The sequence below is a fragment of the Papilio machaon genome, chromosome 26 (genome assembly GCF_912999745.1).
Source record: "Papilio machaon chromosome 26, ilPapMach1.1, whole genome shotgun sequence".
In the NCBI taxonomy this organism is placed as follows: Eukaryota; Metazoa; Arthropoda; class Insecta; order Lepidoptera; family Papilionidae; genus Papilio; species Papilio machaon.
The window spans coordinates 1,743,628-1,757,587 of NC_060011.1; the positions used below are offsets into that span (position 1 = coordinate 1,743,628).

Here is a 13,960-nt window from a genome sequence, read left to right on the forward strand (position 1 = left end):
AAAATTCTTTGGGAGTTTGTTCTATGCTGCAACATCTTTAAAGATCTTCAAGCCATCTGGAAACCAACTTGATACTATTGTGCAGTATTGTGGTACAATATTCAGTATCAAAGATACCATGTCCAGTTGTGATAACGTTTAATATTTCAATAGCTTCTGTTGTTCATAGACATGGAATGTAGCTAGGTTTGCCACAACATTATTATTATGTGACCGAAGTACAGCCAAAGATGCTTATTTCCTATCCATTGTCATGTGATGCTCACAATCCTAGTGCTAACTTTAGCTCTTGTGACAGTTTGCTGGATAATATTTCATTTTAAGTCGGAAGTGAATTTAATCCTTTGAATGTGTTCTAAATATGAATTTACAGGAAAACAGGTCTTGTGACGTCACAGCTATTGAATCTGAAACTTGCTTTTTTTAATGATCTAGACAAAATAATTATTAGCTTTGAACAGATACTCTTTATCTTTTTCCTTATCTTTTATATCTTTATATAGACTTTACCTTTACAGTTTTATCAGAGATGCATAGCATGCTATTATTTTAACATGTAAACATATGTAAAGTTTATATTCCTAAATTTTGTATGGAAGTCATTCTATATGGGGTATTATAAATATAAAATGTGTCATCACAGCTAATAGCTTCATAACTAATTGACCATAGACAGTTCCTTGCCATAGTTTATAAAAAAATTTAAGATGTTTAAAGTCCGTCTATTTTCTTTTTTTTTCTTTTTTGAAACATTTATATTTGATTCCTAAGTATTAAATACTACAGCCAATATTTTAAAGGTACTTTACTTAGTATTTTTTAGTTGGTTGGATTTCTTTACTATGTACATATACATTGAACATAATAAATTTATTGAACAGCTGACTCGGTCTACACAATTGAATTGTAGTCAATAGAAGAGCGTCACTGGCGCAATTTCCTTCATTCAATACAGTATACATTAGTGTCGGTGCATTGAGTGCGTGCGTACTTATACAACGGTGAGTCAAGAGCTATCTGTTTTATTTATATTTATTTCTTTGGGCGTACTAAATTACTTGCTGTTTTTGTTTGATATTTGTAAGTAGCTTTTGCCCGCAACTCCGTTCGCGCTGAATTAAAAAAAAACTTTATGAATAACCTATGTTATTCCAGACTATGATCTACATCTGTGCCAAATTTCATCAAGATCTGTTCAGCCGTTCCGGAGATACCTTCAAACAAACATCCATCCATCTATCTAAATATTCGCGTTTATAATATTAGTAAGATAAAGAATGACGTACAGGTGTTTCGGGAGTACCACTATCTGTAATGTAATATAACAATTTCTTAGAAAATAAAGGATTTTTGTTTTTACATATGTGAAAAGTTTGTGAATTGAAATTTTACTTCAAACATCTTAATAAAGCCTTTCGTATACAATGCAACGTAAGTTGAAAGTAATGTTGTACGGTTGTGTCGCGTTGTGCGCTCTCCGTACACACAACGTTGTGAGTCGACGTGAGTCGTCTTTTTGGTCAGTACAGGCATAGCGATTACATGTCAACTGTATAGATTTGCGTCGCCTGTTTTGAAAATTGCAGCGACGATTCACGACGATCTTGAAAAACAGGTTCCAAGGGACTGCCTTTGGCGATGACACACAGAAATGTCGACGACGCGCGCTGTGTACGAACTTCTATATTGTATTGAGTCGATTGGGGATTAAAATCGCGGGTTTTCGAAGATTTACGTTGTCTTGCGTACGAAGGGTCTAATATTATAAATGTGAAAGTTTGGATGAATGGAATTTTTTGGTCGCTATATATGGATTTGATGGGCCTCGAAACATCGCCAACGAAACGGAGGATGCATGAAGGAAATTGTATTGTTATCTTGTTTTTATTTTATATAAATAGAAAGATAATATGTTTTTGCACATGTGCTTCTGCAGTGAAAACACACGTCAAGAATATGTTGTAAATACAGTCAGGTTAGGGACATGTGCACTTATCGCACCGTTGTTTATTCATTTTGTGGAAAGTGAACCTTTTGTTTGGGTAACAGAGCTGATTTTCGTACATGTTGGGTATTATACTGATTGTTGTTTTGTCTATATGTAATTATCTAGTGATTACGTATGTGATAAGGACGATATTTGTTTCAGTTTACTTAAAGATTTTGTTTATAACTTGTTTCAAATTCAATGCTGAAATTTTATACGAAACCAGTCTTTACATAACTGCTTTTACGATATCTTACTTTTAGATTAGTTTGTGTTATCACTTTATACTAGGGTAGTTAAAGTTAGAAATATTTTAAGAATTTTAGAAATTTAGTGAAAGATTTGCAGTTTCTTAATGGTGAAAATTCTCGGATTTGAGTCCATAGTCTGTTCATGTTCATTGATTTTACTTTATACATAATTTGCATTATACTGGCACGGCTCGGACTGGTGTGGCATCGGGTCTTAAGTGCTTACACTTATATCTATTAATATCGTGCTCTATATAACCTTTTGAAGTGTTCCCCTTATACTAGATGTTACGAGAAAATATCGCACGAGGAAGGTCGTGTGAATATAAAGTGTTATGCGCATAAATTGTGTAGGTAATCTAGGCCTATGTACTTACCTTGATATTTACGTAACTAGAACAAGCTAGCACTATTTTAGTCCCAGCCAGTTATGATTTTCACTTTTTTATGAATAAAAAAAAACAAAAGAGTTTATCTCGCAACCGCTTTGGCGACAGTCACAAGAGTTAAGCCACAATGCAACGTATATCGTAGAAACTAATATTTTATGTTGTTGCGGGCTTCGTAAACACAACGTTGGATATTCGACGTGAGTCGTCTATTCGGTCAGTACAGTCATAGCGACTATATGTCTTATTTCCTCACGACGATCTTGACAAACAGGTTGCGTGCGACTGTCTTTGCCGATGATAGATAGAAAAGTCGTCTTTATGACGTTGTATTATTTTTTCTTTACGTTTTCTCTGTATGTTTAATATTGTCCTAATTCGGTCGCTTATTTATCGTGATTTGGAAGAGCGGGAAGAGCGTTCAAATATAACAAATGCATTTACATGTATCTATACGGCAGCGCTTTTAAAACGCGACAATTTTTTGTCGCGCAGTATGTGAGCGCTTGGCGAATTGGACAGAGTAATTTAAAAGCGTTCGTTTCTCGAGAGTTTTAATACGGCGTTAAAAAAGCGCCCGTACGAATGATCGCTTCGGTGTTCATTTAAAATGAAATAAAAAATCTGTTTTGCTCATACAACAAGAAAAGAGAAGGAGATGATTATTGTTTAGTTTAACTACTACGAAAAGCTGACGGATACAACATCGGTGTTTATGCCCTAAATGTGGGCTTGGTTGTTAGGATGATGAATTTCTTTACAATAGTTTCGCAATGCTGTGAAATAGTTGGACCACATCCAAAATGTTGAATTATTTGAATTTTGCAGAGTTCTTATTTAAGTAGTTGGTACCCTTATTCCAAATTCTCGTATTCCTTTTTTACGTTGTACTAGCTGTCGCCCGCGACTCCTTCCGCGCGTAATAAAATTCAAAAAAACTTAATTAGTACCCTTTGTGTTCTTCCATACTACGCTCTACATCTCTGCCAAATTTCTTAAGATCCGTTTAGACGTTCCGGAGATACCTTCAAATAAAACATCCATCCATATATCTAAACTTTCGAATTTATAATAGTAATCTATACTATATTATAAAGAGGGAAGATGTGATTGTTTGCATTGAATAGGCTTCGAAACTACTGTACCGATTTGAAACATTCTTTTACTGTTGGGAGGCTATACTATCTCCGGGTAACCTTGGCTATGCGTTAATACTAAATTTTTATTGCATTCCGCGCTGACGAAATTTAGAGAAACTGCTAAGTAGTGTATACTTTAAGAGCCACTCTTACTGTAGATTTAGTAATAATAAAACCACACTAAGGTACTGCTTTAGTAGCAATTAAATGACTCTGAGTGTGGCAGTCAGTACATAATCTCCCTAATTTAGAATCACATAAATATCCTCGGAAGTAATTACGAAGGTTTTGCGGTTAATGTAAAAATATATTAACCAATGCGTCTTCCTTACCTTAACCTACATTTTTAATAGATTGAAGTAGTTTTGTAAAGATTACGTATTAGGTTTTAATTATTACTGTTTTTTTTTTATATATCAAAAGGTGGCAAACGAGCAAACGGCCACCTGAATTCCGAAATAGTGAGGCGATCATTAGACATCCGCAAATACAGATGCGTTGCCTACTTTAAATCAACGGAGAAGGGGACGCCCAGAAAGAGGATATTTCCCCTTCCTATGCGTCCCCTCTTCCGCCAAATCCACTTCCCCTTACCATCCTCTTACTAAGACTGATAAAGAACTATGTATCATAATAGAAAATAGCTAAAAAAATATTTGTAACTGTATACCTATACTTCTATATTAATATTATAAAGGAAAAGATTTGATTGTTTGTTTGTATTGAATACATTTTACCATCGGACGTTCAGACATACGACTGGAATCCATTCTTATGTAGTGCGTGCCGCGCGTTGGAACGAAAAAGTTTGAATCATCGTTCCTTGTGCGTGCTGCAAAGGATTGGAATAAGTTGCCGGCGTCAGTTTTTCCGTCCAAGTACGACGTGGGGGCCTTCAAGATTAGAATGAATAGGCATTTACAAAGCTAGCGCGTACCATCTTTAGACCTCATCATCACTTCATCGGGTGGGATGGTGGTCAAGCACTAGCTTTTTCAATATATAAAAAAGAATAGACTCCAGAATTATTGAACCGATTTGAAAAATTCTTTCACTGTTGGGATGCTACACTATCCCTGAGTGACATTGGCTTTCTTTTCAATTTCGCGTGGATGAATTCGAGTGCGAAAGCTAGTATTTTAATAATTTTATCAACACAGGCGTTGTTAAACGGTCTCTAAGGGGCTGCTAAGCTATGGTTAACTGTGAGTGAATTACATACATTTCTCTATGATTTACAGGAACTTGTATTCCCGAGATATGACGTAGTTAGATGACGTAGTTTTGCAACACGTCTAGGTTGGCAGATTTGGCTAGATTACCTATGCCGATCTAGATTCTAGATCAGGGCTGTCATTGTATTGTTATTTATGGATCAAGGTTACAGTCTTCTTTATAAATCTATTAGCTGTTGCCCACGACTTCGCCCGCGCGATATTAAAAAAAAAATAGTAGCCTATGTCTTTCTCTGTCTTTTCTAGACTATGTTCCACAGCTGTGCCACATTTCATCTAGATCCGTTGAGACTTTTTAGAGATTCGTAGTAACAAACATCCATCCATCCAAACTTTCGCATTTATAATATTAGTATGAGTATTTTTATTACATAATATATGATATGGTAAAGTCTTTATATGCGAATGTATAGATGGGTGGATGGATGTTTGTTTGAAGGTATCTCCGCAACTGCTGAACGGATCTTGATGATGGTACAGATGTACAACATAGTCTGGAAGAACACGTAGGCTACTCATTTTTTTTTTTTAATTCTGCGCGGACGGAGTCGCTGTTGACAAAAAGTGATTTATAACAATATATTAAAATTCTAAATCTTATAATATAATTATGTTATATACAGTTGAACCTGGATAAGCGAGAAACTTCTTTAATCGAGAGTCATTGTCCGTGCCCGACCGATGACCGTAACCGAGAAAAATATCGCGGTCCCTTGAACTCTCGCTAATCCAGGTTTGACTGTATTATATTACGTAACATATAGATAATAATTTCGCATCAATCAGTGTTATTTTTTAATTACTGACGTCACCCTGATATCTTTATCATATCAAGTTTTTTTTTGTTCAAACGCTTCTGTGCCATGAGCCATGAGATAGATAACGTGCTATCAAGTTGTTCAGAGAAAATATTGTTATACGCACAGTTTTAAGAAATGATTATCATGTATGTTTAAACGTAGAACTTCACTGTTGTGGCACTTGTATGACATATTGACAACTCTTTCATTCTCTTTGACAGAGACCACTACAGTGATTAATGTCACGACAGTGAAATTAAACGGTAACGGAGATTATTTGTTTATTACTTCAAAGAATCAGGTTGAATCATCTGATATAGTGTATTACAATTGAAATAATATATTTTATCAAACCTGATTAACCTTTATTATGATGCAAACACAGCAAACACAAGTTATTAGAAACAGCCATGTTTGATTCATCAATTTAAACACTGAAATATTCAAAAATAAATCCACAGACAATAAATGATATTGACAGCCAGTGACACGTGTATATATAACTAGCTGTCAAGTCGGAATAAAAAAAAAATAGTAGCTTATGTGTTCTTTCAGACTGTTTTACATCTGTACCAAATTTCATCAAAATCCGTTAAACCATTTTGGAGATACCTTTAAACAAACATCAAACCATGCATCCATCCATCCATCTAAATCTATACATTCGCATTTATTTTATAACTAGCTGTCCCACCCGACTTCGTCCGCACGGAATAAAAAAACTTAATTAGTAGCCTTATGTGTTCTTCCAAACTATGTTCCAAATCTATACCAAATATAAGTGAGATCCATGCAGTCGCCGTAAACACTCTCATTTATAATATTAGCAAGATTTTTAATATTATAAAAGAAAGTCGTGTTAGTTACACTATTTATAACTCAAGAACAGCTGAATCGATTTAGCTGAAAATTGATGGGGAGGTAGCTTAGAACTAGGAGACGGACATAGGAACTTTTTTATCTTGAGTGCATTTTTTTTATTCCGCGCCGATGGAGTCGCGGGTAAAAGCTAGTTTTTAATATTAGTATGATTTCACATTTCCGTTGAACTAAACTATAAGTGTAGTATAGTATTACATAAAATTTTTCAAAGTAACAGAAGGCATTCATTGTTGGAAATTATCATTGTTTAAAAAAATATAAACAACAACATGTTTGAATGCAAGTGTTTCGGCAGCAAAATGTCACGGTAGCATGTCGTAAGTATTGTAGTGATGTTCCGTGTTTTTATATCGAGATGAAAGTATCAATATCTATAAATTTTTTAAATGTTTTATGTTCATACATTACTAGAAATATTTCATATATTTCAAATTTTGAATACTTTAAATGTAATTGTAACAGTATGATATGTTACGATATTTATTTATGAACATTTTTATCTTATTAGCCTTTGGTTTCTGAAACCAAAATCTATGTATGAATCATATTGTCATACCTGTCGTTATCTTTGACAAAACAGAGATAAAAAACTTGAGAGGTGTGTTGGGACACCCGGATGGAACGAAGTTCCTTTTAATTAATTAGTGAAGGAACCAATGTTTATTCTATGAATAAAAAACTTAAGTCTTCACAAGAAGTACATTTTATTTCTATGAATTTTCGTTATATATTGTCACGTCGTTGCCATGGTGAAGTAGCGCTCATTCGTCGTTAACATACTTATTATAGCAAAAAGTGTCGTGACAACTTTTCGTAAGAATTTTTTCCGTCTAGTTCCCTTTCACAACGCGCGATAAGGAACTTCGTTCCAAAATATGTTAACGGGAAAACGAGTAGGGATGCCGGCAGTGTTTACGTTGAGGCAAACATGGACGAACATTGATTTAGGGCACTTTTGATTATATATCGAGTATGGATTATTGCTTATCGATACCTCTAATATCATCAATGATTCATCGATCATCCCTATTTTAGTAAACAGTAAAACGTAATTGATATTACCACTGCGTATGTTAGGAACCTGTCCTACACGTGTAAGTTTAGTATGGAGCCCTAACACGTGTTGCGTCTCTCGTATACTTGAATGTGTACACGTCATCGGAAAATTGTAAATGCCGCCCATTTGTAAATTGCCTAGATAATTTGTGAAATAGACATATTCGAAAGAATTTAATTTACAAAATGACGTATTTCGAGATTTTGTAGTTAGGTTAGGTTTTAAAGTTAATCGTATCGTGAATATTGAATCTTTACAATATAGAAGACCTGTCACTTGAATGAATTCGTCCGATATACAATACAAATTACTAACGGGCGGCATTAACGCCCGATCCGCGACATACACAGCATGTTCTATTCTTCTTGGAAGTTATGCTTGTTTTGTTCGAGTTGTTTATATTTCGATACGCTATGAATTAAAATGTTGGGTTTTTTATATGTTTGTTTTGATAATCTCATTGCTTTTTACTTGTGTATTAAAGAAATATGATTTGTTTTCAATTTGACCGTAAGTTTTGTTTTTCACATAATTCTAAATTTTATCAGTTTTTTGTTCAAGGCGGCTAGTATGAAAATCTGGCAATTTTTTAGTTGTTTTTGAGGTCATAAATGTTAAAAATAGTAAAAAGTGGTTTTTATCTGTGAGATGTATCCAGAACATGATAATTTAGAGTTTTGATAATATATCATACATTATATTGTTATATTATTCTTAATTCCGTCTGCGATTAATTTAGTAAAAAACTAGTGACCCGTACCGACTTCGCTCGTTTTGTCTAAAAAAAAAACTGCACCGCAAAAAAAAAACGCTGCAATTAGCGTTCGGATAGTCGTGAGGATTTTTGCGGAAGATCAGCACTGAGTAGTTCAGAGAGTAGCACCCAGCGTACAAAGCTGAATGAGGACCCTATGCGGTCAGCATTGCAACCCATATCTATATATATAAAAGAAAGTCGTGTTAGTTACACTATTTATAACTCAAGAACGGCTGAATCGATTTGACTGAAAATTGGTGGGCAGGTAGCTTAGAACCAGGAAACGGACGTAGGATAATTTTTACCCCGTTTTCTATTTTTTATTCCGCGCGGACGGAGTCGCGGGTAAAAGCTAGTTATAAATATATCCTTATTATAATTATGTTGGTGATATGTTTGTTTTTAATTCCGTTGTAATTAGATGTTAATTTATTTTAATTTTTTATTTATTATTATCCGTTTGTTTGCTGTCCATCCAATTTACATTAAATTTTAACATTTTTAATATAATTCAGATTGATATTCTTAATATATTGTTGTCTATATTTCCTAGGTATATAAATTAGTTAACCTTGAAAATTTCCGTTTCCTATTCATAAATAATTCGTGTGCGAACCGGTCTAGTATTGATTAAATGGTAAGGTTTTGTTATTGTTATGGTATTAGTTTTCATTGAATAAAACAAGTGGAGGCAAGATTTTGATTTTTAAATTCTAGTCGTTGACAGATACAGATTCAGTTCTCCTTGTTTTCTTTCTCGAAACGCTTTTAAAAACTACATTTTTGTCCCTTTCATTCTGTTTAAAATAAACGGAGTAATTTATGTTCTTTTTAATATCCTATGCATATACAATCTTATGCAAATTATTATTATATTAAAAAAAATGTAATTCAAATTCGATTTACGTTTACTCTTCGTATAAATATGTAAATGTAAATTATATATGTTTGAATATAGCGAATGTCATTGTCGCAAGTCAAGAATAAATTCGTTAAACACGATTGCCGAAATATAGGATGTGTAAAATTAATTAAAAAAACTTTCGTTCTTAATAAAACTTTATTCGTGTAATATTATTTGTCAGTACTTTGTTTTAATATATTTTTGACGTTATTTTGACTTCAATTTTAATATTAATGGCCTAAAAAGTAGTTATAACTACGTGCCTTTTCTCACTGAAGCCCACACAATAGCTTTATGTCCTGTCCTTGATCTTCTTTCATTATTGTCAAGATTTTTTAACCAACCCTTGAAGAAGGAATACATATATTATTAACGTGTACAGTACCAAAAATGCCACCTCATTTTATACGTGTCAGTCCTTTTTTTCCAGCCAGTGTCAAAAGTCATTGGTCTATAAATAAAAGAACAAAGGATTGCCACTCGATGTGAATAACTAATATCATTTTGATAATACTTTGCGCGCGTTAGAGCAATGGCGCCGCAGTCTACACCGCGCTGCTCACGCGCCGTCACGTTGTCACAGATTATATTGTTTAAACATTGAATTTTACGCGCTCTTCGACCAGAGATTATAAGATTAGTTTTTTTTACTTATAAACAAAAAACAAATTTTGTATCTATTGTTGTTGTGTTACATTTTTAATAGTGTGAAAGTATAGTTTAATGTTAAAATTATTTTTTTGTGTTTGAAGTGATAAGTGGTTGACCGTTGGCCGGTGTTATTTTGTGTTTGTGAGAAAATTGGCTTGTTTTTACTTGGCATGGATTTCGAGAGAATATAAAGTTTTGGATTGACACGAAAATGCCTTCGAGTGAGTAATATAGTTTTATTTTAACTTTTCGTTACATTTTAATATTTAGCGTTTTTTTTTATTTTTTAAAATTTAAGATTTTTAAAAGCCTATGAAACAGGCAAGTGAAAAAAAATTTTATAAATGGAATATTTCTCATACAAACATTTTAGTGCGATTTTGAAACAAAACAACTCTAACAATAATCGTAAAGTCACTTTGTTTCAAATTTTATTTTAAAATTTATAATAGTTATTTTGTTATCAAGTTTTAAAGGAAACGTGCTTTGATAATTTACTTTAGCGGATACTTTTTTAGGCCAATGCCTAAATTTATTAGGAAGCTTAGTAAAGCTTCAACTTCTGGTATGGCAGATCGCCAAATCAATTTAGTGTGAACCACTTTCTCTGGGGCTAATTATTACTGTTCTCATAGTTGTTTTTATGATATATTACCTCGTATTTTTTTATATAATTCATAACTATTATATGTTTGTATTTGGTTTTTTTATTAGCAGTTTTTTTAGTATATTGTATCAGTACAATATTTTTTCTATAACCAAATTTAGACTTACGTATTCAAGTATAGACTTTTTAAGAGAGTTTTGTGGATAAAAATATTTTATCGCTTTTGTATTGATAACGAAATCAACAAGATAAAGATGTAACTGTTTTATTTAGTTGTATAGTTAAAAAAAAAAAAAAAAATGAACAAAAGATTTTTTAACTCGACTGACTCAGGAAGATAATCTTTTTTGTTTGTATGTATGTATATTTTATTGTGACCTTCTTTAATTTAAACGGCTTAAACGATTTCGATCCATTCGATTCCTCATTCGATTCTTGTTTCCCTGAAGTGTCACAGTCGCTCTGGTTTTATTGCCTTTTTTATTTCAACTTGCTTTTTTTTTATAAATTGTGCTGATATTTCCTCGTCCAACGGGAATAGTGTCACGGACGCAAAGAGCTGTTAAAATTGTTGCCACAGTCAATATTTGCCTGATAAACATTGAGTCGCAATCGGCAGTCGTCCGACCAGTCAATGCCCCCAAAGTACCCAGCTATATACCTACGTAGAGTAATATTATTACTTCACACACGTCTTTAATTTATACCAGAATAGATCGAGAACGGTAGTAAACTTTATTGCAGTGATAAAACATGTTTTGTATGTTAGCGAGTCGTTTTCATTGTTAAAACCTGTACAAAACATGTTGTCATGCACTTTGAATAAATGCAACAATGTGTTTTTGTACACGTGTTTCGGCAGTGAGAACCGGAAAATGGAATTGTTTTTTTTAACATAACATAGTTGATAATAATCAGTACGAGTAGCGAATGGAGACAATTTCAGTTGCCTTCTTAATCGATATTTCTGTACATAGATAAAAAAATAATGATTTTTTTTAAATATTAAATTTCTATAGAGGTTTTTGGACTAGATTTTTTGACACTTGCAGCTATTAAGTAAGCATGCATTATCCTGCTCATTTCTCTACGGAGGGTAGGCAGAGGCTACTGTTCCATACATCTCTATCTGAATTCAATCATACTTTCTCCAGTCTTCTACCTTCGTAGCCATTACATAACTTTCTTGTCTATGTGGCCGATCTCTCTACATAATATATCTTTACCACTATAAACTCTTGTTCCTCAATTAAACGAGAATCAAAAAATATAGATTCCTCCGACAATATGGAGATTCTATAAACGAGTAACTCTTCCTCGGATTAGATCGACATTTCTATCTTACTAATATTATAAATGCGAAAGTTTCGATGGATGAATGTTTGTTAGACTGTATCTCTGCAACGGCTCAACGGATCTTGATGAAATTTGGCACAGATGTAGAACATAGTTTGGAAGAACACATAGGCTACTTTTTAAGTTTTTTTTAAATTCCGTGCGAACGGACTCGCCGGCGACAACTATTATTGAATACAAAATACAGACAGTTATCTCCTTCCTTGTGTTGGCACGTGACTCAGAGGTGCGCCATCTGTAAGCGAAAGTTATTTCGGGTTTAGTTCCGTGCGCTGCTATGTCAAAGTAGTCACTCGTTTGTTTAATTTTTTTTTAAATCTGGATTACTTTATTAAGGGTCTCATGGCCCATAAGTGAGTAAATCCTCCGTGATACATTTTAATGTCGATTTAATTTATTATTTTACTAGCTGTCGCCTGTGACTTTTGTCCAGAATTAAAAAAATGTGTGTTTTTCAGACTATGTTCTCGTATATGCCAATTTTCAGCGAGATCTATTAAGCTGTCCTGGAGATATCTTCTAATAATCACAAAAACAATTACACAAAAAACATAATTTCACTTAAAAAACAAAGCTGACTACTCTTTACATTTCGAGAAATCTGGGTTGTGATATATCGATGTATCTCTTATTCTTATTTTATTTTAGTATATATGTAATATCTCTTAGGTTATATAATATATAACACGTCACATAACGTGTACATTTATCACACACGTGTCGTACAAACTTGGCAAATTTTCCACATAATCACAATCTTGTACAATGCATAAAAGAATGTCGTACTTGGCTCCGTATACTAATTTATTCCAAATATTTGGCATTGAGAGTGAAAGGCGAAATTATAACCTAACTGTGTGACTGACTAAAGTGCTTGTGTTTTGTTTTATAACCTTTGTATTTTATGTCTCCACAGTCGTAGAACCTATGTGACAATATTGCTGTTCCTTACGTTCTCTTTGTGAAAACAGAGATGGCATAAGTGATACATACATACAGTTGCAATTCGCGTTTTAAGAATAAGGACTGCTACACACTTAACTTGGAAATTAAGGGGAAAAGTATTGCAAAGTTTGCTCCGCTTTAGATACAAATTCATGTTGTAAACGTAGGTGCTTCCTTATAAGACAAGGTTGGGAAGAGGAAGAGGACTAACCATAGGGCTCCAGTAGACGGAACGCGGAAAAACTTCCACTACACTTCTGACTACTGTCTGGTCGTGGTATTTCACCGGTCGAGCCGGCTCATTCCTGCAAAAGATATTATTGCGGGATCTTCTATTGGTTTTGTTACTTAGTGTTATGGCAGGCAGCCCTAAAAGCGCGGATCTCTATGTAGCTTTCTGACATGCTCAAAAGTAGAGTAAATCAAAATCCCCGCTTTGCCTCCCCTTTCTATATGACTACACTGGAGTTTATCCGCCATTACTAGAATAATGGATTGTAATAGTTTTAAAGTTGCAGTTCCCATTAGTTGTTACTTAACATCAAGTTTACCGCTTTCTCTTTTTTCCGTCTTGAAACATAATTGAAACGATTTCTCACATGAATGATAAGTTAACATTGTTTATTGTTAATGTTTTAACAGATTGCCCAATTAATCATTGTAATCAGTTGTGTGTTGTTTTGCGTCTGTTTTGAAATGTATGTTGGATTGTATTACAGTTATGTTATCATAGCTTTGTTTGAATAAATATCCTACAGCTTTTTCGCTTATGAATCTAATTGAACATGAGTATATATTCGTGGCTTTGCTACCGAGAAACCTGAACATATTGTTTTCTCATTTTTTTTCAAAGATAATGAGGAGGATGGCGATATGTTTACGAGTACAACCGTGTTGGTGACCGATCGAACGGGTTTTTAGCGAATACAGAGGGGAAGGGAGGGAGGAGATTTTAATGTCAATGGAGATTCAGCTCAGGTTTAAGGACATCGCGATACAA

The 13,960-nt window shown here is 33.6% G+C and overlaps 1 protein-coding gene across 3 annotated transcripts in view; it reads left to right on the forward strand.

Moving 5' to 3' along the window:
- The window catches only part of LOC106718786, a 52,678-nt gene that overhangs the window by 2,059 nt on the left and 36,659 nt on the right, over positions 1–13,960 (forward strand). Inside the window, exon 1 of one of the 3 annotated variants that reach the window (XM_045684605.1) lies at positions 920–1,001. The exons of 1 other annotated variant lie outside the window; for it this stretch is intronic. The gene's annotated coding sequence lies outside the window, so the exon portion shown is untranslated. Of the gene's footprint in view, positions 1–919; positions 1,002–10,155; positions 10,274–13,960 lie in introns of those variants that run through there. One more of the 3 variants, XM_045684603.1, reaches the window with a different exon arrangement.